Raw genomic sequence first — 19,189 nt, 5'->3', positions numbered from 1 at the left:
TGAGTTAACATGGTTTGCCCCCTTGCACAACTACATGAAATTACAACTAAACTATAGAACAACCATCATTCAGAACCACCAGAGACAGAACTGAATGGAAGTCCTACAACTACAGAATTAAAGAAGCTACATCATGACTGGTAGTGAGGCAGAGACATAGAATAGGCTGGTCCTTCACCCACTTGTGGCAGATAAAAATAGAGAGGAATGTCTCAGGAGCAAAGGGTCCAAGCCACACACCAGGACCTCCAGCCAAAAGTTCCAGTTTCAGGAAGCAAAGTGCCCACACTCCTGGTTCTAAAAACCAGCAGGGATTTAGGCTGTGGAATAAAGAAACTATTAGACTCCCTGGAAGATCCTCTTAAAGGGCCCATGCACAAAGTTACCCACACTCACTCCCTCCGAACTAGAGCATGGAGGCAGCAGATTGAAAGGAATCAGGGACACAGAGGGTGGAACTGAATTGTCTGGCACCAGGGTGAGAGCTGGCATGCAGCTTTCTCCCAGACAGAAGTGCTGGCAGAGGTCATTGTTCTTTTCCTGAGTCCTCCCTGCACAGAGCCACAGAGCAGGCAGGTAGTTGCCATATCTGAGATTCCATCAATCTTGTTCACACTGTTTGCCCTACCTTGGTGATTCCTTGAGGCCCTACCCACCTAACTTGCTGGTCAACCTGAGCTGTTTCCACTGGATTTTCTGTATGAATGGCTTATCTTGGCTCATGCTTCAGATTGTCCTAAATTATCTCAAAGGCAGCATCAGGCTTCAGTGAGCCCTGTACCTCTTATATCTCTCATTAAGATGCCCCAGGCCTGACACTAGACATAACTAGCCTTGTTTAACAGTTTAGCCTCACCTGGCCACCTTTAAGCCCAGCACAAGTAGTAGCCATCTGCAAGTCACTTTGTTGCTTATGCTGCATGAGCCTGGACAAAACACAAGCAGTTACTGATCTTGGATGGGCCAACAGCAATCAAGGTACAACTACAACAGGAGGTGGCATACAGCCCACACAGTAGGCACAGCTCAACTACTCAGAATGGGTAATAGGAGAGGCTTTTCTACTGGATCCTACAGGACACCTCCTATATTATACCACTTTACCAAGCCTGGGAGACATAGCAGCTCTACCTAATACACAGAAACAAACACAGAGAGGCTGACAAAATGAAAAGACAAAGCATGACCCAAATGAAAGAACAGAACAAAACTCCAGAAAAAGAACTAAACAAAATGGAGACTTCCAGCCAAGATGGAGTTATAGGTAGATACACTGTGCCTCCTTGCACAACCAAAAGAAATCAAAAGCAAATTTAAAAACAAAAAACAACCAGAACTTCCAGAAAATCAAACTGTATGGAAGTCCAACAACCAATAAGTTAAACAAAAAACATTCATTCAGACTGGTAGAAGAGGCAGAGATGGGCAGCTGGCATGAAAAGGACTTGCAGCAAGGTGGCAGCTGGAGGACTAGGTGGGCAAAGCGGCAGCTGGTGAACCCAGGCAGACAAGGTGGCAGCTGGCAGACTGGATGGTTCCCCATTTGAGTGCATATAAACCAGAAGGAACAACTGTGGAGCGAGACAGACTGTGCAACCCAGGGTTCAAGTGTGGGAAAAGAAAGACTCAAAAACTCTGGGGGTAGAAATCTGCGGTGGTTATGGCAGTAGGAGAAACTCCCAGTCTCACAGGAGAGTTCACTGGAGAGACCCACAGGCTTCCAGAATTTACACGAACCATACATCCAAGAATCATCACCAGAAGGGCCTAGTTTGCTTGTGGGTAGCAGAGGACAGGACTGAAAGCCAGCTGAGAGCTGAACAAGTGGCATTGTTCCCCGTTCAACCCCTTCCCCACATACAGTGCCACAACCCAGCAAAGTGGGTTGCCCCACCCTGGCAAATACCTAAGGCTCTGCCCCTTATCACATAATAGGCACACCAAGACAAAAATATTTGGCCCAAATAAAAGAACAGATCAAAACTCCAGAAAAATGAGGAGATAGACAACTTATCAGATGCAGAATTCAAAACACTGGTAATCAGGATGTTCACAGAAATGGTTAAGTATGGTCACAAAATAGAGGAAAAAGAAGGCTATGCAAGGTAAAATAAAGGAAAATATACAGGGAACCAACAGTGAAGGGAAGGAAACCAGGACTTAAATCAATGATTTGGACCAGAAGGAATAAATAAATATTCAACCAGAACAGAATGAAGAAACAACAGTTAAAGAGAAAAAAATGAGAGGCTTAGGAACCTCTGGGACAACTTGAAACATTCCAACATCTGAATCATAGGGGTGCCAGAAGGAGAAAGGAAAAACAAGAAATTGTAAACTTACTTGAAAAAAATAATGAAGAACTTCCCCAGCCTGGCAAAAGAAATAGGCTTCCTTGAAATACAGGAAGTTCAGAGAGTCCCAAAGAAGTTGAACCCAAGGCAACACACACCCTGGCACATCATAATAACATTAACCAAGATTAAAGATAAGGAGAGAATCTTAAAAGCAGCAAGAGAAGAGGAGACATTTACCTACAAAAAAGTTCCCATAAGACTATCAGCTGATTTCTCAAAAGAAACCTTGTAGGCAAGAAGGGGCTGGAAAGAAGTATTCAAATTCACAAAAAGCAGGGACCTACATCCAAGATTACTCTATCCAGCAAAGCTATCATTTAAAATGGAAGGGCATATAAAATGCTTCCCAGAAAAGGTCAAATTAAAGGAGTTCATCATCACAAAGCCCTTATTATATAAAAGGTTATAGAACTTATCTGAGAAAAAGAAGATGATCAAAAATATGAACATTAAAATGACAACAAATTCACAACTAGCAACAATTGAACCTAAAAAAAAAACAACTAGAATAGGAACAGAATAACAGAAATGAAGATCACATGGAGGGTTATCAGTGAGAGGGGAAGGGGAGATAATGGGGGGAAAGGTACAGAGAATAAGAAGCATAACTGGTAGCTACAAAATAGTCAGGGGAGGTTAAGAATAGTCCAGGAAATGAAGAAACCAAAGAACTTACATGTACAATCCATGGACATGAACTAAGGCAAGGGAATGCTGATGGGTGGGGAATGCAGGGTGGAGTGGAATAACTGGGAAAAAAATTGGGACAACAGTAATAGCATAATAAACAAAATATACTTTAAAAATTTTTAAAAATGGAGACAAGCAAGCTACTAGAATCAGTTCAAAACAATGGTTATGAGGATACAGCGAATTTAGTGAGAACTTCAGCAGCATAAAAAAGGGCATGGAATCCATAAAAATGAATCAGTCAAGCCCTGGCTGGTGTGGCTCAGTGGATTGAGTGCCAGCCTGAGAATCAAAGGGTCACTGGTTCGATTCCCAGTCAGGGCACATACCTGGGTTGTAGGCCAGATCCCCAGTAGAGGTGCGTGAGAGGCAACCACACAGTGATGTTTCTCTCCCTCTCTTTCTCCCTCCCTCCCCCCAGTCTAAAAATAAATAAATAAAATTTTAAAAAGAAGAAAGGATCAGTCAGGAATGAAGGATACACTGATTAAAATAAAGAACAATTTGCAGGGAATCAACAGTAGAGTTGATGAAGCTGAGAATCAAATCAATGATTAGCAATATACAGAAGCAAAAAACACCCAAGCAAAACAGCAAGAAGAAAAAAGACTACAAACAAAGATGAGGATTTTGTAAGGATCCTCTGGTGCAACTTTAAGCATACCAACATTTGCATCATAAGGTTGACAGAAGAAGAGAGAGAGAAATTGAAAACCCATACAAAAAAAAATGACAGAAAACTTCCCTATCTTGGTAAAGGAAATAGATATTCAATTCCTAAAAGCACAGAGAATCAAGCAAGTTGAACTCAAAGAGGCCCACACGAAGACACATCACAATTAAAATGCCAAAGATTAAAGACAAAGAGAGAATCTTAAAAGCAGCAAGAGAAAAGCAGTTTATTGCCTACAAAGAAGCTCACATAACACTGTTAGGTGATTTCTCAAAATAAACTTTTAGAGGAGATCCAAGATGGCAGAGGAGTAAGTGGAAGCTACACTAACCTCCTCCCAGGATCAATCTGGAATTACAACTAAATTATAGAGAAATCATCCTGAATAACCAACTGAACACCAGCTGGAGAGAAGCCTTATAACTATGTACAGACATAAGAAACCACTTCACCACAACAAGACATGTAGGGAGTGCAGAAGATGCGCAAGAGGGCTCCCTGGGCTCCCAAGGGAGGCCGCTGAAGTTCTGAAGGGATATTTCAGTGGCTAGAGGTGTTCTCTCTCAGAAGTGTGTGGTCTAAACCCCAAACTAGGCTCCCCAGCCTACACAACCACAGCTGGAAAGAAACCCAGATAACATCCAGCTTTGAAAAGCAGCAGGGCTTCTGTCTACCAGAGAGTAATGGCTGGAGATTCAGAGAGCCCTTTAAGAGGCTCTTAAAGGGCCACCACCCAAAATTTTACTTGTAGCCACTTACCCTGGACTCTGGCAGAAGGAGGGCAGAGTGGACTAGAGATGCTTGAGGAGAATCTAGATTGGTGACTGTGGGGAGAGAACTGAAGGAACAGCCACCAGGACATCTGTGTTGTGTCATTTACCAGACTACAGAAGCTGTCTTTCTTAGGCAGAGCACTCCTCTCCAAGTGGATCAGCTTGAGGTGAAGCAACAGCCCCACCTGCAGGAATTACTATGTCCCATCCTGTATGTTAAGCCAGGCTGTTGATTACAGCTTGAGGGTATATCACTGATCAGTTTAACAACTATGGAGAAAATACAAAGAAGCAGCCAAAGTGGGAAGACAAACAGAGAATGAAATGAAAGAACAAGAGAATTCTCCAGAATTACTAGATGAAATGGAGACAAGGAATTTATCAGACAGAGAGTTTAGAGTAATGATCATAAGAATATTAAACTGCATGAAAAGAGACATAGAAACCATAAAAAAGGACCAGTCAGAAACAATGCAATGTCTGAAATAAATAATACACTGGAAGGAATAAACAGTAGGCTAGAAGAAGCAGAAGACTGAATCAGTGATTTGGAAGACAAGCTAAAAACAAAAGAACGTCCAAGAAAAGCAGCATAAAGAAAAAGGAATTTTAAAAATGAAGATAGCTTAAGAAATATTTTGGTCAACATGAAGCGAAAAACATCTGCATCATGGGAATACCAGGAGAAGACAGAGAGCAAGGTATCAAGAACCTATCTGATGAAAAACTTCCCTAATCTGGTGATGGAAAAAGACACTCAAGCCCAGGAAGCTCAGAGAATCCCAAACAAGTTGAACCCAAAGATGCCTACACTGAGACACATCACAGATAAAATGATAAGGCTTAAAGACAAGGAGAGTATTCTAAAAGCCCAAGAGAAAAGCAGGTAGTTACATCCAAGGGAGCACCAATTAGACTGTCATCTGATTTCTCAACAGAAATATTTCAGGCCAGAAGAGAGTGGTGTGAAATATTCAAGGTGATGAAAAGCAAGAACCTACAACTGAGGCTACTTTACCCAGCAAGACTATTATTTAAAATCAAAGGAGAAATAAGGAGCTTCAAAACAAGAAAAAAACTAAAGGAGTTTGTTAATACCAAACCAGTACTGCAACACATGTTAAAGGGCTTGCTTAAAACAGATGGAAGAGAAGGAAGAGGAGGAGGAGGAGGAAAAAGAGGAGAAGGAGGGGAAGGAGAAGAAGAAACACCAGAGAAAAATAGTCCAACAATAAAATAGCACTGAATTTGTATCTATCAATAATCACCTTACATGTAAAAAACTATAATGCTGGGGAGGAAGATGGCGACTTTACTCTAGGCAGCGTTTTTCTCGGCTTCTGTGAAGAGGGGGGAAACTTGCGGATCGGTGGAGAGACAGAGCAAGAGGGCTGAGTTGCCGAATCACTTTTGAAAGCAGGACATCAGAAATTACTGCACTCACTGGAAAACCAGACGGTAAGCAGTCTGATACAGGACAAAAGGGGCCCAGGGATCAGCACGGGGTCTGGGGGTGTGCAGACCCCAGGCCCACCAGTGCTCCGGGCTCTGCCCCAGGGCTCCCGGGAGAGGGAAGCCGCTGCTCCCTCCCTCCCCCAAATACAGGGGTGAGAAACTTCAGGGGAGAATGGGTTGCTAGAAGGAACAGATTGGCCAGTTGGACTGAGAAAAAATCGCCCAGGGAATATGAACAGCCACCCAGAGACTGAGGAGAAGTGAGAGCCTCTAGCCGACAGGACCAGGGGCATCTCTAGCCTGGCGGAAGTGCAGATCAGTGGAGAGCACAAGCCGGCCGCGCTCGGCTCGCGCCCCAGAGGGAGGCCAGAATCGCGCGCTGCGATCCCGGAATCTCGCCTTGCGATCCCGGGAGGGACTGTGCTGGGTGCACAAATGCAGTGGTGGCTCTGAGATTTCCAGCCAGCCCAACCAGGGGAGGCGGTAAAGGCGCCAACACCCAGTCGGAGTGAGGTACAGCGGGAACACGGAGCTGGAAACGGCTGGGCTCGTGGACCGTCGTTGGGAAGACTGACTCTCGCGAGCCAGTGTGTGCGGGGCACCCAGGGTACCTGACGGACTTGTTGAGATCGGGTTGTGAGATAGAGAAGCATTTCAAAGGCCCCTCAGCAGCTGAAGCCAGCAAGAGCAGAAATACTGGTCTGGCCAGTTAGAAACCAACAAGAGGTGTTTTTTTGTTTGTTTGTTTGTTTGGTTCCTTTTTTTGTTTGTTTTCTCTGGCTGTTGTTGGTTGATTGATATTATCTTGTGTTTTATGTGACTTTTTTTTTCAATTCTTATTATTTTTATCTCGCAATCCCTTGTTTCTCTTCCTTTCAACCTAATATTATTCCTTCCACTCCAAATTTATCTCTCCTGCACTACATCTTCTGCTTTTCTTTCCTTTTTGTTTTAATCTTGCAAGTTACTGTAAATTTGTATTATCTTTTTCTCACTTTTCCGACATTTTTTATTTTAATAATATTTTGGTATTCTTTTTCTTTCTGTATAATCTTCTTTGCTTGGCTGGTTATACTGTCATTTGATAGGTTCCCCCTGGTATCTCAGTCACAAGGTGTTGATAAGTTACTATCCTTCATCTGTGTTCCATTAACACACCTCTCAAGGTTCTACACTCTTTATTCTTGTTATCTAGACCTCATCGATTCTGCCACAAGACTGTCACTTTACTATTACTGCTAGTAAGACCTAGTCTATACAATTGTAAATGCTTCTCAATGCCCCTACCTGATCTCAGCCCACTTTGCAATTTTCTGAACTATACTATTGTGGGGGTTGTCTCTATTCTTGAACTCACTACTCCTATATACTAATCTTTACTCCAACCCTACCTTAGAAGCTGACCTCCCACAGCCTCACAGCTTTCTAGATCCAACTAACAATCCTCTAGGCCCCAATAAGAGTCTTACCTTCTTTCCATCCTTTCTAAAACGTGGGTAGTGGGGTGGAGGATCACAGTTAACACTATAAGGAGCCAAAGGATAACCCATCTCTTCTCTACTGGCTGCCAAAGTAAATATCATAGTATACTGTCTTGCTGTTTTAAACCATTTTGCCTTACTCCTCCAACTGATCCCAAAAAAGAGTAGGGGGAAGCTGTGAACACCAGGATACACAAAGGAGATTGCACCACTGAAACACACAAATATTCTACCACAGAAGTTCACACCATAATTACAGGGAATCAGAACAGTTCAAATTAACAATCAAGAAGAAAAAAGAAGAAACCCACGAACAATGAGAAAACAAAGAAACAACGCCCAATTGAAGGGAAACGAGGAAGCCTCAGAAAAAATGCTAAATGAAATAGAGGCAGCTAAACTATCAGATAGTGAGTTCAAAACAATGATTACCAGGAAGATCAATGAACGCACAATGAGCTTTCAGAAATTAGAGGGAAACTACATCAATTTCACTGCAAACTATATAAACATGAAAAAGGAAATAGAAACTCTCAACAAAGGTCAAGAGGAAATGAAGAATACAATTTCTGAACTGAAGAACACAGTAGAAGGAATGAAAAGCAGGATTGATGAAGCAGAAGATCAGATTAGCGAGCTGGAGGACAAAGTAGAAAACAGCATCCAGAAAGAGCAAGAAAAGGAAAAGAGGCTCAGAAAGAATGAGGAGGGATTAAGAGAAATGCAAGACAATATGAAACGTAATAATATCCGTATAATAGGGATACCAGAAGGAGAAGAAGAAGAGCAAGGGATCAAAAACCTAGTTGAACAAATAATGAAGGAGAACTTCCCTAATTTGACTAGAGAAAAAGTCACACAAATCCAGGAAATACAGAGAGTCCCAATCAAGAGGAACCCAAAGAGACCCACCCCAAGGCACATCATAATTAAAATGACAAAATTTCAAGACAAAGAGAGAATCTTAAAGGTAGCAAGGGAGAAGAAGGAAGTAACATACAAGGGAGCCCCAATAAGGCTAACAGCTGACTTCTCAATGGAAACACTTCAAGCCAGAAGAGAATGGCAAGAAATACTCCAGGTAATGAGAACCAGAGGTCTGCAACCAAGGCTACTATATCCAGCAAGGCTCTCGATCAAGATAGAAGGCCAAATAAGAAGCTTCCCAGACAAAAGAAGTCTAAAAAGAATACACCTCGACCAAACCAGCTCTGTAAGAGATTCTAAAAGGACTGCTTTAAGGAGGAGAGAAGAAAGAGGGGGGGGGGGGGACACACGTACATAAAAGACAATGAATAAGTACCTATCAATAATAACCTTAAACATAAATGGATTAAATGCTCCAATGAAAAGACATAGAATAGCTGAATGGATAAGAAAAAATGACCCACATATCTGCTGTCTACAAGAGACCCACCTCAGGATAAAAGACCTACACAGGCTGAAAGTGAAGGGCTAGAAACAAATCTTCCAAGCAAATGGACAGGAAAAAAAAGCCGGGATAGCAATACTCATATCAGACAAAATAGACTTCCAAAAAAGGTCCATAAAGAGAGACCCAGAAGGTCACTTCATAATACTTAAGGGAAGAATCCATCAAGAAGACGTAAATATTGTAAATATATATGCACCCAACATAGGAGCACCGAAATACATAAAGAAAATCTTAGAGGACTTCAAGAAAGATATGGACAACAACACAATTATAGTGGGAGATTTTAACACCCCACTGTCAAAAATGGACAGATCTTCTAAAAAATATATCAACAAAGATATTGTGGCATTGAACAATACCCTTGATAAAATGGACTTTACTGATATATACAGAACCCTCCATCCAAAAGAAGCTAAATATACATTCTTTTCAAATGTACACGGAACATTCTCAAACATAGGCCACATGATAGGACACAAAACAAGCCTCAAGAATTTAAAGAAAATTGAAATCATACCAAGCATTTTCTCAGATCACAAGGGACTGAAGCTAGAAACCAACCCGAAGGAAAAAAAACAAAAACACTCAAAATCATGGAGATTAAATAGCATGCTATTAAACAATGAATGGGTCAAGAATGATATTAGGGAAGAAATCAAAAAGTTTCTGGAAACAAATGAAAACGAACTCACAACAACCCAAAACTTATGGGACACAGCCAAGGCAGTCCTGAGAGGGAAGTTCATAGCGATACAGGCGCACCTAAAAAGGTTAGAAACATTCCAAACAAACAACCTAACCCTACGTCTACAAGAACTCGAGGAACAACAACAAGGGCAGCCCAGAGCAAGCAGAAGGAAGGAAATAACCAAGATCAGAGCAGAATTAAATGACATAGAGAATAAAAGCACAATTCTAAGGATCAATGAATCCAAGAGCTGGTTCTTTGAAAAGATAAACAAAATCACAAGCCTTTAAGCAGACTCATCAAGAAAAAAAGAGAGAAGACCCAAATAAACAATCAGAAATGAAAGAGGAAAGACTACAACAGATACCACAGAAATACAAAGGATTGTAAGAAATTACTACAAAGAGCTGTATGCCAAGAAATATGAAAACCTAGATGAAATGGACAACTTTCTAGAAAAATATAATCTTCCAAAACTCAATGAAAAAGCAGAAAGTCTGAACAGACCAATAACAACAAAAGAAATTGAAGCAGTAATCAAAAAACTCCAAACACACAAAAGCCCTGGACCAGATGGTTTCACAGGAGAATTCTACAAAGCATTTAAGGAAGAGCTAACCCACTATCCTTCACAGACTATTCCAAAAAATCCAAAAAGATGGGAATCTCCCAAACTCTTTTTATGAGGCCAGCATCATCCTAATTCCAAAACCAAATAAAGACACAACACAGAAAGAAAACTTCAGGCCAATATCACTGATGAACACTGACGCTAAAATCCTCAACAAAATACTGGCAAACCGCATCCAACAATACATTAAAAAGATTATACACCATGACCAAGTGGGATTCATTCCAGGGATGCAAGGATGGTTCAATATTCGCAAGTCAGTAAATGTAATACATCACATAAACAAAAGCAAAGACAAAAACCACATGATCATATCAATTGATGCAGAAAAAAGCATTTGATAAGGTACAGCACCCATTCATGATAAAAACACTCGGCAAAGTGGGAATAGAGGGAGCATTCCTCAACATAATAAAGGCCATATATGAGAGACCTTCAGCCAACATCATTCTCAATGGACAAAAAATTAAAACCTTTTCCATTAAGATCAGGAACAAGACAAGGCTGTCCACTTTCACCACTTCTATTCAATATAGTACTGGAAGTTTTAGCCACAGCAATCAGACAAGAAAAAAGAAATAAAAGGCATTCAAATCGGAAAGGAGGAAACAAAACTGTCACTGTTTGCAGATGACATGATAGTATACATAGAAAATCCTATAGACTCTACCAAAAAAACTGCTTGACCTAATAAATGAATTTGGCAAAACAGTGGGATACAAAGTCAATATCCAGAAATCAAAGGCATCTCTGTACACCAACAATGAAACAGCAGAAGCAGAGATCAACGAAAAAATCCCATTTGAAATAGCAAAAAGAAAAATAAAATATCTAGGAATAAACCTAACCAAAGAGGTAAAAAGCCTGTATTCAGAAAACTACATAACACTGAGGAAAGAAATCAAGGAAGACACAAACAAATGGAAACATATACTGTGTTCATGGATTGGAAGAATTAATATCATCAAAATGTCCATACTACCCAAAGCAATTTACACATTCAATGCAATTCCTATTAAAGTACCAATGGCATATTTCACAGACATAGAACAAACACTTCAAAAATTTATATGGAATTATAAATGACCCCGAATAGCTGCTGCAATTTTGAGAAAGAAGAGTGAAGTAGGAGGGATCACAATACCCGACACTAAACTATATTACAAGGCTACTGTAATCAAAACAGCCTGGTACTGGCATAAAAACAGGCACATAGACCAATGGAACAGAACAGAGCGCCCAGAAATAAGCCCAAGTCTCTATGGTCAATTAATATTTGACAAAGGAGGCAGCAACATAAAATGGAATAAAAATAGCCTCTTCAACAAACAGTGTTGGGAGAACTGGACAGCCACGTGCAAAAAAATGAAACTTGAGCACCAACTTACACCACATACAAAAATAAATTCAAGGTGGATAAAAGACTTAAATATAAAAGGTGACACCATTAAAGTCCTAGAGGAGAACGTAGGTAGGAAAATCTGAGATATTTCACGAAGAAACTTTTTTATTGACGTGTCCCCTAGAGCAAGAGACATAAAGGAAAGAATAAACAAATGGGACCTCATCAAAATTAAAAGCTTCTGCACAGCTAAAGAAAACAGTATCAAAATTAAAAGAGAACCAACTGTATGGGAAAACATATTTGCCCATGATACCTCACACAAGGGTCTAATCTCCAAAATATATAGAGAACTTACACGACTGCACTCTAAGAAGACAAGGAATCCAATTAAAAAGTGGGCAAAGGACTTGAACAGACACTTCTCCAAGGACGACATACAGAAAATCCAAAGACACATGAAACGATGTTCAATATCGCTAGCTATCAGAGAGATGCAAATTAAAATCACAATGAGATACCACTTCACACCAGACAGAATGGCCATCATAAACAAAGCAACAAACAACAAGTGTTGGAGAGGTTGTGGAGAAAAGGGGACCCTAGTGCACTGCTGGTGGGACTGCAGACTGGTACAACCACTATGGAAAGCAGTATGGAACTTCCTCAGAAAACTGAAAATGGATCTACCTTTTGACCCTGCAATTCCACTGCTGGGACTCTATCCTAAGAATACTAAAACACCAATTCAAAAGAACCTATGCATCCCAATGTTCATAGCAGCACAATTTACAATAGCTAGATGCTGGAAGCAACCAAGATGCCCATCAGTAAATGAATGGATCAAAAAACTATGGTACATTTACACAATGGAATTCTATGCAGCAGAAAGAAAGAAGGAGCTCCTACCCTTTGCAACAGCGTGGATGGAGCTGGAAAACATTATGCTAAGCGAAACAAGCCAGGCAGTGAAAGACAAATACCATATGATCTCACCTTTAACAGGAACCTAAATAACAAAACAAAAAAACAAGCAAAATATAACCAAAGACACTGAAATAGAGGACAGGCTGATGGTGACCGGAGGGGAGAGAAGAAGGAATTTAAGGGGACAGTGGGAAGGGTTCACAGGAACGAACTTAAAGGACACATGGTCATAGACTAAGGGGAGGGTGGTAATGGGAGGGAAGTGGGGAGGGTGGGAGGGGGGGACTGGATTGGGAGTAAAAAGGAGAAAACTGTATTTGAACAATGATTAAAAAATAATAATAAAAAAACAGCTCTGACAAAAAGCTGTAAATTTTCACAGCAAAAAACAAAACAAAACAAAACTATAATGCTCCAATCAAAGACATAGGGTAGCTGAATGGATAAGAAAACAGGACACATTATATGCTCCCTCCAAGAGATTCATTTTAGATCAAAGATAACACACTGACTAAAAATAAAGGGAATAAAAGATATTTCATGTAAATGGAAAGGCAAAAGAAGCTGGGGCAGCATTACTTACATCTGACAAAATAGATTTTAAAACCGAGGATCTAGTAAGAGACATAGAAGAACACTACATAACGATAAAGGGAACAATCCAACCAGAGTTTCTAACCCTAGTAAACATTTACACACCCAACATAGGAGCATCTAAATATGTGATGCAAATTTTGATGGACATAAAGGGAGAGATCAACAGAAATACAATCATAGTCAGGAATTTTAACATCCCACTGACTTCAATGAATAGATCTTCCAGACAAATAATCAACAAGGAGACAGCAGGCTTAAATGACAAACTTCATCAAGTGGATTTAATTGATATCTTCAGAGCATTTAATCCCAAAGAAGCATAATATACATTTCAAGTGCAGTTGGAAGGTTTTCTAGGATGGACCACATGTTATCATGCAAAACAAATCTTAATAAATTTAAAAAGATTGCAATCATGTCAAGCATCTCCTCTGACCACAGAAAAGCGCTATGAAACTAGAAATCAATCACAGGGAGAAATACTAAAACACATGCAAAGACATGGAATCTAAATAACAAGTTATTAAACAATAAATGGATTAACAACCAGATCAAGAAGGAAATCAACAGATACATTGTAACAAATAAAAATGAGGACACAACAATCCAAAATCTGGGAGACACACAGAAAGCAACCCTAAGGGAAATTCATAACCATACAAGCCTACCCCAAGAACCAAAAAAAGCTCAAATAAACAATCTAACTTCATACTTAAAGAAACTTGAAAAAGAACAACAAACAAAGCCCAAAGTGAGCAGAAAGAAGGAAATAATAAAGATTATAGCAGAAATAAACAAAATAGAGTCTTAAGAAAGTGATACGAAATATCAATGAATTCAAGAGCTGGTTCTTTGAAACGATAGGAAGATTTGGGGAGTTCTGGCCAAGATGGAGGCATAGGTAGACACACTGTGCCTCTTCACACAACCAAAATAAGGACAACAGCAATTTAGAAACAAAATAACAACCAGAACTGACAGAAAATTGAATTGTATGGAAGTCGGACAACCAAGAAATTAAAAGACACATTCGTCCAGACCGGTAGGAAAGATGGAGCTGGGCAGCTGGGCAGAGAGGGGTCTCAGAACAAAAATCAGTGGCACCAGGTGCATAAGGCACCCCAGGCATGCAAGACTGCAGTGGGCAGACCCTGGGCACGCAGGCAGTGGCTGGCAGACCCCAGGAGCACGGTGGCAATGGGCAGACCCAGCAAGGGGGCAATTGTAAAGCGAGGTACTGTATGCAAGGAGGCTGGCTGACCTGGTGGTCCAACATTCAAGTGCAGATAAACCAGGAGAAATTGGGGAGCGAGACAGACAAAGCAACCCAGGGGCAAAGGATACAGAGCCTCAGAGCACTGATTGAAAACACCTGTGGGGGTTAAGGTGCTGGAAGAGACTCCCAGCCTCACAGGAGAGTTCGTTGGAGAGACCCATGGAGTCCTAGAACATGCACAAGCCCACCCACATGGGAATTAGCACCAGAAAGGCCCAATTTGCTTGGGGGAAGCAGCAAAAGGGACTGAAATCCAACAGAGAGCGGAGTAAGTGCCATTGTTCCCTCTTGGACCCTGCCCCCACATAAACGTCACAACCCAGCAACTGGGTTGCCCCACCCTGGTGAACACCTAAGGCTCCCTCCTCATACGTAACAGGTGCGACAAGACAAAAAAATATATATGGCTGAAACAGATAAACATCTCAAAGCTCCACAGCAAATACAACTAAGCAACCAAGAGATAGCCAACCTATCAGATATACAGTTCAAAGGATGCTCACAGAATTGGTTGAACTTGGTTGCAAATTAGATGAAAAAATAAAGGCTACACTAAGTGAAATGAAGGAAAATGCACAGGGAACCAATAGTAATGGGAAGAAAACTAGGACTCAAATCAATAGAGTGGACCAGAAGGAAGAAACAACCAACCAAACAGAAAAGAATGAAGAAATAAGAATTCAAAAAAATTGAGGAGAGGCTTAAGAACCTCCAGGACATCTTTAAATGTTCCAACATCCAAATTATAGGGGTACCATAAGGGGAAGAGGAAGAGGAAGAGCAACAAGTGGAAAACTTATTTGAACAAATAATAGAGGAAAACTTCCCCAATCTGGCAAAGGAAATAGACTTCCAGGAAGTCCAGGAAGCTCAGAGAGTCCCAAAGAAGTTGGACCCAAGAAGGAACACACCAAGGCACATCATAATTACATTAGCCAAGGTAAAAATGAAGGAGAGAATCCTAGAAGCAGCAAGAGAGAAGTGGACAGTCACCTACAAAGGAGTTCCCATCAGACTGTCAGCTGATTTCTCAAAAGAGACCTTACAGGCAAGAATGGGCTGGAAAGAACTATTCAAAATCATGAAAGGCAAGGACCTACATCCAAGAATACTCTATCCAGCCAAGCTTTCATTTAGAATGAAAGGGCAGATAAAGTGCTTCTCAGATAAGGTCAAGTTAAAGGAGTTCATCATCACCAAGCCCTTATTATATGAAATGCTAAAGGGACTTATCTAAGAAAAATAAGATAAAAACATGTATAGTCAAATGACAGCAAACTCACAATTATTAACAACCACACCTAAAACAAAAACAAAAGCAAACTAAGCAAACAACTAGAACAGGAACAGAACCACAGAAATAGAGATCACATGGAGGGTTAGCAACAGGGGAGTGGGAGGAGAAGAGAGGGGGAAAAGGTACAGAGAATAAGTAGCATAGATGGTAGGTAGAAATAGACAGGGGGAGGGTACGAATAGTATGAGAAATGTAGAAGCTAAAGAACTTATGACACATGGACATGAACTAAAGGGGGGGAATGTGAGTGGGAGAGGGTGTGCAGGGTGGAGGGGAATGAAGGGGGAAAAATGAGGGGGGAAAATACCTAAAAAAGAAAAGGTATTTTTTAAAATATACTTTTTAAAATAATATAGTTCAGATTGATAAACTTTTTATTTTTTAAAATATACTTTTGAAAAGTATATTTTAAGAAAAGTTCAGATTGATAAATTTTTAAACAGACTCATCAAGATAAAAGAGAAAGGACTCATCAAGAAAAAAGAGAGAAGATCCAAATGAATAAAATCAGAAATGAAAGAAGAGAAATAACAACTTATACCAAAGAAATACAAAGGATTGTAAGAAAATATTATGAACTATATGCCAACAACTGGACAACCTGGACAAAATAAAGTCCTAGAAACATACAATCTTCCAAAATTAAATCAGAATGAATCAGAAAATCTGAAATTTAACTTATAATTTTAAAAAACTCCTAACACAAAAGCCCTGAACTGGATGTCTTCACAGGTGAATTTTACCAAATATTCTGAGACTAACACCCATCCTTCTCAAACTATTTTATAAATTTCAAGAGGAAGGAAGGTTCTCAAATTCATTTTACAAGGCCAGCATTATCCTAATTCTAAAACTATATAAAGACACTACAAAGAAAGAAAATTATAGGCCAATATCCCTAATCAACACAGATGCTAAAATCCTCAACAAAATATTAGCAAACCAATGCAGCAATGCATCCAAAAGATCATACACCATGATCAAGTAGGATTTATTCCGGAAATGCAAGGTTGGTGCAACATTTTCAAATCAATAACTGTGATTCACCACATAAACAAAATAAAGGGGAAAAAAAAAACACATGATCCTATCAGTAGATACAGAAAAAGCACTCAATAAAATCCGTCACGGATTTATGATAAAAACTCTCAGCAAAGTGGGATTAGAGGGAACATACCTAAACACAATAAAGACCATATATGACAAACCACTACCAGCATCATATTCTACTAGCAAAAACTGTAAGTGTTACCTTTAAGATCTGGAAAAAGACAGGGATGTCCTCTTTCACCTCTCTTATTCAACACAGAACTGGATGTCCTAGCCATAGCAATCAGACAAGAAGAAATAAAAGGCATCCAAGTTGGAAAGGAAGTGGTAATACTGTCATTATTTCCAGATGACATGATACTATACGTAGAGAACCTCAAAGATTCTACAAAAAAAAAAAACTACTAGAACTATCAATGAACTCAGCAAATTAGCAGGATACAAAATTAATATCCAGAAATCAGTTGCATTTTTATATGCCAACAATGAACTAACAGAACAGGATATTAAGAAAACAATCCCGTTCACAAATGCTGCAAAAATAATAAAATACCTAGGAATAAAACTAACCAAAGATGTAAAAGATCTGTACTCGGAAAATTATAAGACAGTGAAGAAAGAAACTGAAGATACAAATAAGTGGAAGCACATATCATGTTCATGGATATGAAGAATTAACATCATTAAAAAGCCCCTATTACCCAAAGCAATCTATAGACGCAACACTATTCCTAACAAGATTCCAATGAAGTATTTTGTAAAACTAGAAAAAATATTTCTAAATTTTATATGGAACCACAAAAGGTCCTATACAGCAACAGTGATCCTGGGGAAAAAAGAACAAAGTTGGAAGAATCCTACTACCTGATATCGAACTATATCATAAGGCCATAGTAATCAAAACAGCATGGTACTGGAATAAAAAGACACATAGATCAATGGAGCAGAATAGAAAGCCCAGAAATAAACCTACATTTCATAGTCAATTAATATTCAACACAGGAAGCAAGCATATACAATGGGCTAAAGATAGTTTATTCAATAAATGGTGTTGAGAAAATTGGACAGAAACATGCAGAAAAATGAAATGTAGACCACCTTCTTACACCACACAGAAGAATAAATTCAAATGGACCTAAGACTGAAATGTTAGACCTGAAACAATAAAAATCATAGAAGAAAACATAGGCAGCAGAATTTTGGACACTGCTCATAACAATATTTGATTGCATATATCTCCCCTGGCAAAGGAAACAAGAGAAAAAAATAAACAAATGGAATTACATCAAACTAAAAATGTTTTGCACAGCAAAGGAGACCATCAATAAAATATAAAGACAACCCACAGAATGGGAGAACATATTCGCCAGTACATCTGATAAGGTGTTAATATCTAAAATTTATAAAGAACTTACAAAACTCAATCCCCAAAAAACAAGCAATCCAATTAAGAAAGGGCAAAGGGCCTAATAGATACTTCTCCAAAGAGGACATACAGATGGCCAACAGACATATGAAAAGATGCTCAATGTCACTAATCATCATATAAATTTTATATAGAAATGTAAATTAAAACCACAATGAGATATCATCACACATGTCAGAATGCCTATCATCAGTAAATCATCAAACAAATGCTGGCAAGGATGTGGAGAAAGGTGGGAATGCAGATTGGTGTAGCCACTGTGGAAAACAGTGGAGATACCTCAAAATATTAAAAATGGATCTGCCTCTTGACCCAGCAATCCCACTTCTGGGAATATATCCAAAGGAATCCAAAACACTAATTTGAAAGAACATAAGCACCTCTATGTTCATTGCAGCATTATTTACAGATGCTGAGATATGAACGCAGCCCAAGTTTCCATCAGTAGATGAGTGGATAAAAAAAATGATGGGACATTTACACAATGGAATTCTACTTGGCCATAAAAAAGAAGAAAATGTTACCCTTTGCTACAATATGGATCGAACTGGAGAACATTATGCTAAGTGAAATAAGTGAGTCAAAGAAAGACAAATACCATATGATTTCACTCATATGTGGAATCTAATAACAAAGTGAACTAACAAGCAAAATAGAGATAGACTCATAGATAGAGAGCAGGATGAGAGCTATTTCAGGGGTAGGTGAGGGGGTGGAGGGATTGAGCAAAAAGGAAAAAGGACTCACAGACATGGACAGCAGTGTAGTGATTGCTGGGACTGGGGGGTTTAAGGGGACATTTAGAATCAAAGGACAGATAAAGAGCTTCCCAGACAAGATAAAGCCAAATGAATACATCACCACCAAACCAGCATTATGTGAATGATAAAGGATCCTCTTTAAGAAGATAAAGAATATGAACAATAAAATGGCAACTAATACATATCTATCACCAACTGAATCTGAAAAACAAAATAAGCAAGCATAACAGAAACAGAATCATATATACAGAGAAAATTTTAATGGTTGCCAGATGGGAGGTGGGTTGAGGGGGGATGAGCCAAAAAGGTGAAGGGGTTAAGAAGTACATA

This window comes from Phyllostomus hastatus, unplaced genomic scaffold (genome assembly GCF_019186645.2).
Source record: "Phyllostomus hastatus isolate PE091 unplaced genomic scaffold, TTU_PhHast_1.1 phas_scaffold_78, whole genome shotgun sequence".
NCBI classification, from domain to species: domain Eukaryota; kingdom Metazoa; phylum Chordata; class Mammalia; order Chiroptera; family Phyllostomidae; genus Phyllostomus; species Phyllostomus hastatus.
Note: the sequence above shows the minus strand (reverse complement) of the source record.